Genomic DNA, 12,853 nt, shown 5'->3' on the forward strand with positions numbered 1-12,853 from the left:
AGCCACTGATTTTGAGGATCACAGTCCCCCTTTTTAAAAGCACCATCTGTGAATTTTCCGCTTAATTCAAGAACCCATGTCACGAGTAGGCTTCAATAAAGTTACTGTGAAAAGCCCCTAGTCGCCACATTCCGGCGCCTGTTCGGGGAGGCTGGTACGGGAATCGAACCATGCTGCTGGCCTGTCTTGGTCTGCTTTAAAAGCCAGCGATTTGGCCAATGTGCTAAACCAGCCCCTGGGAAGTGGTAGCACAGGCAGTACTGCTTATAATTCATTCACGAAAGGTGTAGTGTCAGAGGACTGGTGGATCACTAATGTAATTCCTGTATTTAAGAAGGGGACAGACCATGCCCAGGGATGGTACACCAGTCAGCTTCACATCAGCAAATAATACAATCCTGACTAAAATAGAGAATATAAGAACATCTAGAAAAAATAAATATAACAATGAACAGTCAGTGTGGATTTCAGAAGGGAAAATCTTGCCTGACCAATCTTCTTGAATGTTTTGATGTGATAACAGAGAGCATAGACAATGGTAATGCAGTCAATGTTATTTATCTGGATTTTCAAAAGGCCATTGATAAGATTACCTACGGGAGAATAATGGACATGGTTTGAGAATGTGTTGGGACAAATGATAGACTGGATTGCCAGCTGGCTTCAAGACAGAAAGGAGAGAGTGGGAGTAAAGGGGAGTTATTCAGAGTGACAGAAGGTGGGAAGTGATGTTCCACAAGGATCAGTGCTGGGACCATGGCTGTTCACAATTTCCATTCACCACTTGGACTTTGAAATCCAATACACAATCTCTAAACTGGGAAGATAGAATCGAGGAGAACTGCAATAAATTACACGAGGACATTTCAAAACTTGCTGAATAGACAAATAATTGACAACTGAAGTAGAACATGGAAAAATGTGAGGTTGTGCATTTTGGTAGGAATAGGGAGGTCACTTACGTGGAAGTTGTGAGTGTTGATGTTGGAGAGAAACAGAGGTCTCCGAGCAATAAAGAAATTAAACCAAGCACGGAGCGTTAATGTCGGAGGGTTAGAAATAAAAAGAAGGAAGTTATGATAATCCTTTGGGACCTTGGTTACACCATACGTAGAGTACAGGCTGTGGTTCTGTCCAGCCTACATCTTAGGCAACCTTCCATCTTGTGAGATGACAGTTTGCATCTTAAGGTTTCAGCTCTGTTTTAACCATTGCCTGGGATAGTTCAGGAGCCTTTCTGTGGCAAGACAAAACCTGACACATTTGCTGCAGATGAAGACATTGGGCTGAGAAGGTGCTGGATTCTCTGGATCCTCTCCTCAGCAAACTGAACTTTCCATTTCTCTGGTCCCCACATTATAAGATGGAGACACTGGAGAGGGAACAGAGAAGATTCACAAGGATGATACCAGAAATGTGTGAGCTTATAAATCAGGAAAGTATTGAGAGGCAGGTCCTCTTTACTCCTGGTAAATGAAGACTGAGGGGGTGACCAAATGGAGGTGTATAAAATGATGAAAGGTTTTGATAGCGAGGATTCACAGTGAATGTTTCCTCTTGTGGGGAAGAGCAAAACCAGAGACCACGATATACGATAGTCATCAAGAAACCCAATAGGAAATTCAGAAAACACTTTCACCCAGAGAATGGTGAGAATGAGCTCAAACTGGAGGCCTGTGACCAGTGGTGTGCCTCAGGGATCAGTGCTGGGTCCATTGTTATTTGTTACTAATAATGATTTGATGAGAATGTAGGAGGCACTGTTAGTACATTTGTAGATGACACCAAGATTGGTGGCATAGTGAACAGTGAAGAAGGTTATCTAGGATTGCATTGGGATCTTGATCAATTGGGATAGTGGGTAGATGAATGGCGGATGGAGTTTAATTTAGATGAATGTGTGGTGATGCATTTTGGTAGATCGAATCGGGGCAGGACCTACTCAGTTAATGGTAGAGAATTGGGGAGAGTTATGGAACAAAGAGATCTAAGAGTACAGGCTCATAGCTCCTTGAAAGTGGAGTCATGGGTGGACAAGATGGTGAAGAAGGCATTCAGCATTCTTGGTTTCATTGGTCAGAACATTGAATACAGGAGTTGGGACGTCTTGCTGAAGTTGTACAAGACATTAGTAAGGCCACCTTGGAGCACTGTCTACAGTTCTGGTCCTATTATAGAAAGGATATTATTAAAATTGAAAGAGCGCAGAAAGGATTTACTCAGATGCTACCAGGGCTTGATGGTTTGAGTTAAGAGGAGAGGCTGGATAGACTGGAACTCTTTTCCCTGGAGTGTCAGAGGCTTAGGGGTGAACTTATGTAGGTCTATAAAATAATGAGGGACATTAAGGTCAATATCTTTTCCCAAAGATAGGGGAGTTTAAAACTAGAGGGCATAGGTTGAAGGTGAGAGGGGAGAGATACAAAAGGGTCCGGAGGGGCAATTCTTTCACAGGGAGGGTGGTGAGTGTCTGGAATGTGCTGCCAGAGGTAGTAGTAGAGGTGGATACAATTTTGTCTTTTAAAAAACATTTAGACAGTTATATGGGTAATATGGGCATCGAGGTATATGGACCAAATGCAGACAATTGGAACTCTCTTGGGGGTAAGAATTGGGTGGCATGGACAAGTTAGGCCGAAAGGCCTGTTTCCATGCTGTAAACTTCTATTACTCTATCAAAGGGAGTGGGTGAAGCGAATAGTATCCATGTATTTATAGGGAGGCTGGACAACGTGTATGTATGGGAGAAGCAAAGTTGGGAGGAGGCTCAAATAGAACTCAAACACCAGTACAAACTGGGTGGGCCGAATGGCCAGTCTCTGTACTGTATATCCTGTGTATCCCATTCAAGGTTGAAACTGATCATCCATCCTGGAAAGACACAAGGATAGCTGCAACAGGGAGAAACTTAGAAATTTTGTGACTGTAGGAAAGGATTCAGTTCTCCATACCAGCTGGGAACTCATTGACACATAGAACATAGAAAATACAGCACAGAACAGGCCCTTCGGCCCACGATGTTGTGCCGAACCTTTGTCCTAGATTAATCATAGATTATCATTGAATTTACAGTGCAGAAGGAGGCCATTCGGCCCTTTGAGTCTGCACCGGCTCTTGGAAAGAGCACCCTACCCAAACTCAACACCTCCACCCAACACCAAGGGCAATTTGGACATTAAGGGCAATTTATCATTGGCCAATTCACCTAACCCGCACATCTTTGGACTGTGGGAGGAAACCGGAGCACCCGGAGGAAACCCACGCAGACACGGGGAGGATGTGCAGACTCCGCACAGACATTGACCCAATCCGGAATCGAACCTGGGACCATGGAGCTGTGAAGCAATTGTGCTATGCACAATGCTACCGTGCTGCCCTTAAGAACAAATAAATCTACACTATATCATTTTACCATAATCCATGTACCTATCCAATAGCTGCTTGAAGGTCCCTAATGTTTCCGACTCAACTACTTCCACAGGCAGTGCATTGCATGCCCCCACTACTCTCTGGGTAAAGAACCTACCTCTGATATCCCTCTTATATCTTCCACCTTTCACCTTAAATTTATGTCCCCTTGTAATGGTGTGTTCCACCCGGGGAAAAAGTCTCTGACTGTCTACTCTATCTATTCCCCTGATGATCTTATAAACCTCTATCAAGTCGCCCCTCATCCTTCTCCGCTCTAATGAGACACCGCCACACCAGGGAGAGACCGTTCACCTGCTCGGTGTGCGTGGGAAGAAATTCACTGAATTGTCCAGCTTCCAGAAACACCAGCATATTTAAGTGTCCGCACTGTGTGAAAACTTTTAAAGCGATAAATATCTGATGAAATACCAACTCACACAGGAGAGAAACCATTCATTGCACTGTGTAGGAAGGGATTCACTCAGTCACTTAACCTGCTGACACACCAGCGAGTTCCCAACTGGCTGTATTGGGTGGCCACCAGCATCGCTGGTCATCGGCACATTGCTGATGTGGGAGCTCCCAGGCCTTCTGCATTGCAACAGTGACTCACCTTCAACAGCATTTCATTTTATAAAGGTTTTGGGACTTCCTGAGGTTCAATATATATATTTTTTCAATGTCACCTGATGTACTTCACAAAAATCACACTGTTTCAGATGTAAAATGTTCAGAGACAGGGAAAGGAGTGTGAGTGGACACAACTTCCTCCAATATCGGAGGTTAGGCTTTGTCCTCTGTACTGTCGCTGAACACTGGAACATTTGTTTTGTGTGGATTTCCTTTTTTTTTTAGTCCTGGGGGTGGGGGGTGAGGGGGGGGGGTTGCTGATTGGAGTTTACAGCCGTTTCAGGGCAGTTAAAAGTCGACCACATAGCTTTAGGTCGGAAGTCGCATGTAGGCCAGACCAGGGTTTTTACGACAATTCATGTTAATTTCATGGTCACCATTATTGAGGATTTTATTAATGGAATTTAAATTCCACCAATCCATATTGGGATTTAAGCCTATGTTCCAGAATATTTATCTGGGCCTCTGGACTACTAGTCCAGTGACATAATCACTACCCCTCCATCTCTCTGTATCCTAACTCACAGTTAGTCCCATTCACTGATCTACATTGGTTCACGGTCCAACAATGCATCGATTTTTTTTTTACAATTCTCAGATTTTTTTTCAAATCCCTGCCTGATGTCGTTCCTCCCTCTCTATGTAATCACCTCCTGCCCGCCATCCCACCCAGATCGTTCTGCTCCTCCAACTCTGGACCTCACAGATCCCCGATTTTCATCACTCTCAAGTTTGATAAGGTGGGTCTTCATGAATAACCTCAGCAGGCACGGGAATTGAACCCACGCTGTTGGCGACGCTCCACAGCACGAACCAGCCAACTGAGTTGACTGACACCTAACCCTCAAATAATCCCGACTGTTTGTTCTGAAGGAATCCATTTCAGTAACAAATGTTGAAATGTTTGCTCCACACCCACAGGGTTTCATCTGTTTAAAGCCACAAACAGAAAAGTCCAGTTTTCTCCTGGGGTTTGAGACACATCAGCTTCAAAATGATGCAGAGTTTCAGCCAATTAGAGGGTCCGGGATCAGCCCCGCCCCTCATTCACTCCGATTAGTTGGAGGACCAATCGCCATATTCGCTCCTCCAGACCCGCTATTGGTCCGGAGTTGCCGTCAATCATTCCCCGGGCATTGTGAGCTGTCAGTGGGTGGGGCGGGTTCAGTGGATCAGAGTCCAGGATCTTTCCGGCCGCCTTTGGAACCCAACTCAGAAATAGCTCAACAATCTATTGGTTCAAGAAATCAACTTGCTGGAGTGGAGACATAGGTTAACATTGGTAAGTAAATGTGTTGCATTTCAAACAAGGAAACGTGGGAGTGAGAGCAGTTCTTGACGGGCCATATTTCACACATTGATGGAAACGTGGGCGAGCAGTTCTTAAAGATACAGACACAATTTTCAATCGTCATGGTTAAAAGGACCTCGTTTTCTTTACATGGTGCGTCGCATCAGGTGAGGTCAACTCCAGATTCCGATATCAGAGCCCCAGCATCAATTGGCTGGAGAATTGAGCTTTTGTAATACTGAGCACTTGGACAAGAGGCTGGAGTAGAACTAGTGACCAGTGAATGTAGAACTGAACCCAGTCAGAGTCAGCATTTAATTTTTCTGGAAAGAGTTCAGAAGAAATTCACCAGGATGTTGCCTGGGCTGGAGCGGTTCAGGGTGGCTGGATAGGCTGGGATTGATTTCTTTGGAGCAAAGAAAGCTGAAGGGGAACATAGTATCATAGAATTCACAGTGCAGAAGTAGGCCATTCGGCCCATCGAGTCGGCCCTTGGAAAGAGCACGCTGTAAAAGTCTGACAATGATACCGTGAAGGAGAGAAAGGATCCAGGAACCCCTGGTGAAACAGTTTGTGCAGTTTGATTCAGGATAAAAACAGGAACAGTGTTCAAAAACAACTGATAAGGAGGAAATAAGTCAAATCCCACAGGTCGGATATAGAGTAATGTGTTGTTCAAAAACAAAACTGCATTGACTGAAGCCATTGGAAAAACAAACAGGACATGTCTGAACATACAGGAAATTGGTTCAGGGGCTGCAGCTAGTTTAACAATCTCAGGAAGTGGATTGATACACAGAGCAGTCTCACTGATTGACAAGAAACTCAGCTCCTGATTTTGCTCTATTCAGCAAGACCCAAATAAAAATACAATATTGCAGAATTGTAAGAATCATAGTACAGTAAAAAAAATGGTCATTCGGCCCATCGATTCTGTACTATCTCTTTAGAAAACCAATCCAGTTTGTCCAATTTTCCCATTTCCCTGCATTTGTTGCTGCTTTGAGTTTTTAATCTAATTCCCTTTTGATGGTTATTATTGAATCTGTATCCACCACCCGATCTGGCTGTGTATTCGAAATTCTAACAAAATTCTGCCCTTCTTTGGATTATTTCTCCTCATTCTTCCACCCAGGGTAGATCACCTCCCAATTTGCTGTGTTGAATTTCATCTGCGGTGAGCTCACGCATTCAACCATTCTGCTTCTGTCCTACTCAAATCTCTCACGCTCTTCCTCACTGTTTCCGATGCTTTCAACTTTTGTGTCTTCTAAAAATATTCATATAGTTCCTGTAACCTCTAATCCCAGTCAGAAGGACGGCATGGTGGGACAGTGGTTAGCATGATTGCCTCACAGAGCCAGGGATCCGGCTTCAATTCAGGCTTTGGTTGACTCTCCGGGTTTGCACTTTCTCCCCGTGTCTGCATGGGTTTCCTCTGGGTGCTCGGTTTCCTCCCACAGTCCAAAAATGAGCAGGTTAGGTGGATTGACCATGTTAAATTGCTCCTTCGTGTCCAAAAATATGCAGGTTAGATGGGGTTACAGGGGTAGGGTGGGGAAGAGGGCTGAGGTAGGGTGCTCCTTCAAAGGATCAGTGCAGACTCAATGGACTGAATGGCCTCATTCTGCATTGTAAGGTTTCTATGGATATTGATTTTATGGAAGTCAGTGATATAGAATCAAAAAGAGCAGTGATCCTGATACTTGAGTTGTGATCCTGATACTTAACCATAGCGAGGTCCACTGTATCCCTTACTCCTTCATGAAAAACAACCATTCACCACAGCTCTGATTTCATCCCATGGCTTATTTTGTATCCATGCTTCTGCTGACAATTTAATCCTGTGGGCTTCAAGTTTGCTACATAATTAATAAATGGTACTTGATCTAATATTCACATACACAACATAAACTGCAATAAAAACAGAAAATGCTGGAAAGGTATAGCAGGTCTAGATTCACCTGTGGAGAGAGAAACAGAGTTAACGTTTTGAATCCGTCTGACTCTTCTTCAGAATGACAATGCTATCATCCAGTCTCTCTGTTGACATAATCCAAAAGCGCAATCAAGATTTTTTTCAACAAGGGGCAGCACGGTGGTGCACTGGTTAGCACTGCTGCCTCATGGCGCCAAGGTCCTAGGTTCAATTCCGGCCCTGGGTCACTGTCCGTGTGGAGTTTGCACATTCTCCCCGTGTTTGCATGGGTTTCGCACCCACAATCCAAAGGTGTGCAGGGTAGGTGGATTGGCCATGCTAAATTGTCCCTTAATTGGAAAAAATAAATTGGGTACTCTAGATTTAAAAATAATTTTTCAAAATAATTGTTTTAAAAAAAAATATATTTTATTGAAATTTTTTTCCCTGAGCAACATTTTTCCCGCTTACAAAACAAGCGAAACGATAACAGTAACAAAACAGAAATTTTTAACAATAATAATAATTTCAAGTAACAATACCTCGGACTCTATTGACCTAGACTCAACTGAGCCTCCTCCCCCCCCACCCCGCCCTGGGTTGCTGCTGCTGGTCATCCATCTTCCCTCTAACGTTCCCCTAGGTAGTCGAGAAATGGCTGCCACCGCCTGGTGAACCCTTGAGCCGATCCTCTCAGGGCAAACTTTATCTGCTCCAGTTTAATAAACCCCGCCATATTGTTTACCCAGACCTCCAGTCTGGGGGGTTTCGCCTCCTTCCACATGAGTAGGATCCTGCGCCGGGCTACGAGGGACGCAAAGGCCACGACATCGGCCTCTTTCGCCTCCTGCACTCCCGGCTCTTCCGCAACTCTAAATAGAGCTAACCCCCAGCCTGGTTTGACCCGGGCCTTCACCACCTGCAAAATCACTCCCGTCACTCCCTTCCAATACCCTTCCAGTGCCGGGCACGCCCAAAACATATGTGCGTGGTTTGCCGGGCTCCCGCCACACCTCCCACATTTGTCCTCCACTCCAAAGAACCTGCTCAATCTTGCCCCCGTTATGTGTGCTCTATGTAGCACCTTAAATTGAATCAGGCTAAGCCTGGCGCATGAGGAAGAGGAATTTACCCTGCTTAGGGCATCAGCCCACATACCGTCCTCTATCTTCTCCCCTAATTCTTCTTCCCACTTTCTTTTTAGTTCGCCCACCGACTCCTCCCCCTCTTCCCTCATCTCACTATAAATCTCTGACACCTTGCCCTCTCCGACCCACACCCCTGAAAGCACCCTGTCCTGTATCCCCTGTGTCGGGAGCCGCGGAAATTCCCTCACCTGTTGTCTAGTAAACGCCCTCACCTGCATATATCTCAAGAAATTCCCCCGGGGTAACTTATACTTTTCCTCCAGTGCTCCCAAGCTCGCAAAAGTCCCATCTATGAATAAATCTCCCACCTTCCTAATTCCCAACTGGTACCAGCTTTGAAATCCTCCATCCATTCTTCCTGGGGCGAACCTATGGCTGTTCCTGATAGGGGACCCCACCAGGGCTCCCCGCACCCCTCTCTGTCGCCTCCACTGTCCCCATATGTTCAGTGTTGCCGCCACCACCGGGTTCGTGGTGTACTTTTTCGGTGAGAACGGTAGCGGCGCCGTCACCAGCGCCTCTAGACTCGTCCCTTTACAGGACCTTCTCTCCAGCCTTTTCCACGCCGCTCCCTCACCCTCCATCATCCATCTACGTATCATTGCCACATTGGCAGCCCAATAATAATCTCCCAAGTTCGGTACTGCCAATCCTCCTCTGTCCCTACTGCGCTGAAGGAACCTCCTCCTTACTCTCGGAACTTTCCCTGCCCACACAAAGCTCGTAATGCTCCTATCTATTTTATTAAAAAAGGTCCTGGTGATTAAAATAGGGAGACATTGAAATACAAATAAGAACCTCGGGAGGACCATCATCTTAATTGCTTGCACCCTGCCCGCCAGCGATAAAGGCTGCATGTCCCACCTCTTAAAGTCCTCCTCCATTTGTTCTACCAGCCGTGTCAGATTAAGTCTGTGCAAGGTTCCCCAGCTCCTAGCGATCTGAATCCCCAAGTATCGGAAGTTTCTTTCCACTTTCCTTAGCGGTAAGCCTTCTATCTCTCTACTCTGGTCCCCTGGATGTATCACATATAATTCACTCTTCCCCATGTTTAACCTATACCCCGAAAATTCCCCGAACCTCCTCAAGATTCGCATAACCTCTATCACCCCCCCCCCCCCCCCCCCCGCTGGGTCCGACACGTATAGCAATAGGTCATCCGCGTATAACGAGACTCGGTGTTCTTCTCCCCCTCTAGTCACCCCTCTCCATTTCCTGGAGTCTCTCAGCGCCATGGCCAGAGGTTCAATTGCCAGCGCAAACAACAATGGAGACAGCGGGCATCCCTGTCTTGTTACCCTATATAATCGGAAATACTCCGATCTATGTCGACCTGTAACTATGCTTGCCGTCAGTGCCCTATAAAGTAGTCTAACCCAGCGAATAAATCCGTTCCCAAACCCAAACCTCCTTAACACTTCCCATAAATACTCCCACTCCACCCTATCAAATGCCTTCTCTGCGTCCATTGCCGCCACGATCTCTGCCTCCCCCTCCACTGAGGGCATCATTATCACCCCTAATAGCCGTCGCACGTTAACATTCAATTGTCTCCCTTTTACGAACCCTGTCTGGTCTTCGTGCACCACCCCTGGGACACAGTCCTCTATCCTCAATGCCAGCACCTTTGCTAGCAGTTTGGCGTCCATGTTCAATCGTGAAATAGGTCTATAGGACCCACACTGCATCGGATCTTTGTCCCTCTTCAAAATTAGCGATATCGTCGCCTCCGACATTGTCGGGGGTAGTGTTCCCCCTTCCCTGGCCTCATTGAACGTCCTCGCCAACAACGGGGCCAACAAGTCCACATATTTTCTGTAGAATTCCACCGGGAACCCATCCGGCCCCGGGGCCTTCCCTGCTTGCATGCTTCCCAGTCCCTTAATAACCTCGTCCACCTCAATCGGCGCCCCCAGGCCTGCCACCGCCTGCTCCTCCACTTTCGGGAACCTCAACTGGTCCAGGAACTGCCGCATCCCCTCCTCTCCCTCTGGGGGCTGAGACCTATACAGTTCTTCATAAAAGGTCTTAAACACCTCATTTATCTTTCCTGCCCTTCGCACAGTGTCTCCCCTTTCATCCGTAATTCCTCCTATCTCCCTCGCTGCTGCCCTCTTTCGCAGTTGGTGCGCCAACAGGCGACTAGCCTTTTCCCCATATTCATACCTCCTCCCCTGTGCCTTCCTCCACAGTACCTCCGCCTTTCTGGTGGTCAGAAGGTCAAACTCGGTCAGGAGTCGTCTCCTCTCCCTCTACAGCTCCTCCTCCGGGGTCTCTGCAAATTCCCTGTCCACCCTTAAAATCTCCCCCAGTAATCTATCCCTTTCCTTGGCCTCTGTTTTCCTTTTGTGGGCCCCAATAGAAATCAGCTCTCCTCTGACCACCGCTTTTAGTGCTTCCCAGACCACTCCCACAGGGACCTCGCCGTCGTCATTGACCTCCAGGTATCTCTCGATACACCCCTTCACTCTTGCACACACTCCCTCATCCGCCATCAGTCCCACATCTAATCGCCAGAGTGTTCTCTGCTCCCTATCCTCTCCTACTTCCAGGTCCACCCAATGTGGGGCATGATCCGAAACCGCTATGGCTGAACCGCTATGGCTGAGTATTCAGCTTCTTCCACCCTAGAGAACAACGACCTTCCTAAAACAAAAAAATCTATCAGGGAGTACACTTTATGGACGTGGGAGAAGAAGGAATACTCCCTAGCCCTGGGTCTAAGAAATCGCCATGGATCCACTCCCCCCATTTGGTCCATAAACCCCTTAAGTACCTTGGCCGCTGCCGGCCTTCTTCCAGTCCTTGAGCTGGATCTATCTAGCCCCGGGTCCAGCACCGTATTGAAGTCCCCTCCTAAAATCAAATTTCCTGCCTCCAGGTCCGGAATACGCCCCAGCATCCATCTCATGAACCCCGCATCGTCCCAATTTGGGGCATACACATTAACCAACACGACCTCCATTCCCTCCAGCCTACCACTCACCATTACATATCTACCTCCACTATCTGCTACGATGTTCTTTGCTTCAAATGCTACCCGTTTCCCCACCAAAATGGCCACCACTCTGTTCTTTGCGTCCAGTCCTGAGTGGAACACCTGTCCCACCCATCCTTTCCTTAGCCTAACTTGGTCCGCCACCATTAGGTGCGTCTCTTGGAGCATAACCACGTCTGCCCTTAGTCCTTTCAAATGCGCGAGCGCTCGGGCCCTTTTTATTGGTCCATTCAGGCCTCTCACGTTCCATGTGATCAGCCTCACTGGGGGGCTACCTGCCCCCCTCCCGTGTCGACTAGCCATTTCCTTCTCTCGGCCAGTCCCATATCCCGCCTCCGCGCTCCCGCTCGCTCCCCCAGCGTCGCATTCCGCCCCCGACCACCCTCTCTTTAACCATTTCCTTTTGGATTTCCGCAGCAGCAACCCAGTTGTGCCCCCCCCCCCCCCCGCTAGATCCCTATCTAGCTTGATTGCTCCCCCCATATCAAAATAACTATTTAAATGGAAATAAGGATTGTGTGATCCACTGTAGTCCTTTGGGTCGTGGGAGTGGGCCTTTCCTGATTCCCTCTCCTCACATACCTGTCTGCACCTCTTTGGATGTGAGCTATACTGAGTTACAAAAGTCACTTTGGTCTTTCTTGCCTCTCTTCACTTTCAATAAGATGTGGAATAAACCTGAGGTGTGTAAGAAACATTTTCCAAGCACTGGAAATGTGGGGACTATGGAAATGGATTTAATTATCCATCTAACCTGGAAATTATTTGGTGTATTCACACTAGGGAGAGGCCGTTCACCTACTCCGTCTGTGGGAAGGGATTCACTCTATAATCCGACCTTCTGAAACACCAGAGAGTTCATCTGGAGAAAGTCCTTTCAACTGTGTTGAATATGGGGAGCAATTTAATGCACGTTTTGTCACAGCAGTGAGTTGACACTGAGAAGAGAGTGGTCCAGCTTTCCATCAGCTGTTATTGGAAGAAGCTGCTCACACGCAGCACCGCCCCTCATTCACTCCGATTGGCAGGAGGACCGGAAACACCAGCTTGGTCCTCTGGTCCCGCTCCTTTTCCTGTCAATCACTCCCGGGCAGAGTGAACCGAGCATGCGCAGGCAATGGCAGCATTTGGTATGAGTTCTCGAGCGAGCGAGTTTAAAATGGAGATTGTCCGAAGACCGAGTGCGGGCCCAGAGTCCAAAATAAAATCGTCAACATGACTATCAAACCATGAATATTGGCTTCCGGTGACGGCGGGCGGGAGGCGGCCGCACAATGGAGGGCTCCCATTCGGCAACGGCATTTTCGGGGCTTTAAGCCCGGTCCCAGGGTCCGCGGAGGCGGCAGAAGCAGGGAGGAGGCACGGAGGAGGCACAGTGAAGACACAGGAGGAAAAAAAGAACAAAGAAAAATGTCGAGGGTGAGCAAGAAAACGGCCGGACAAAAAACAACTGGAGG

At 47.4% G+C, this 12,853-nt stretch overlaps 1 protein-coding gene across 1 annotated transcript in view; it reads left to right on the plus strand.

Annotated features, from left to right (window-relative positions):
- Window positions 1-12,853, plus strand: part of LOC140418290 (uncharacterized) — a 38,123-nt gene that overhangs the window by 3,367 nt on the left and 21,903 nt on the right. The gene's annotated exons all lie outside the window — the stretch shown is intronic.

Source organism: Scyliorhinus torazame, chromosome 5, assembly GCF_047496885.1.
Source record: "Scyliorhinus torazame isolate Kashiwa2021f chromosome 5, sScyTor2.1, whole genome shotgun sequence".
Taxonomy (NCBI): domain Eukaryota; kingdom Metazoa; phylum Chordata; class Chondrichthyes; order Carcharhiniformes; family Scyliorhinidae; genus Scyliorhinus; species Scyliorhinus torazame.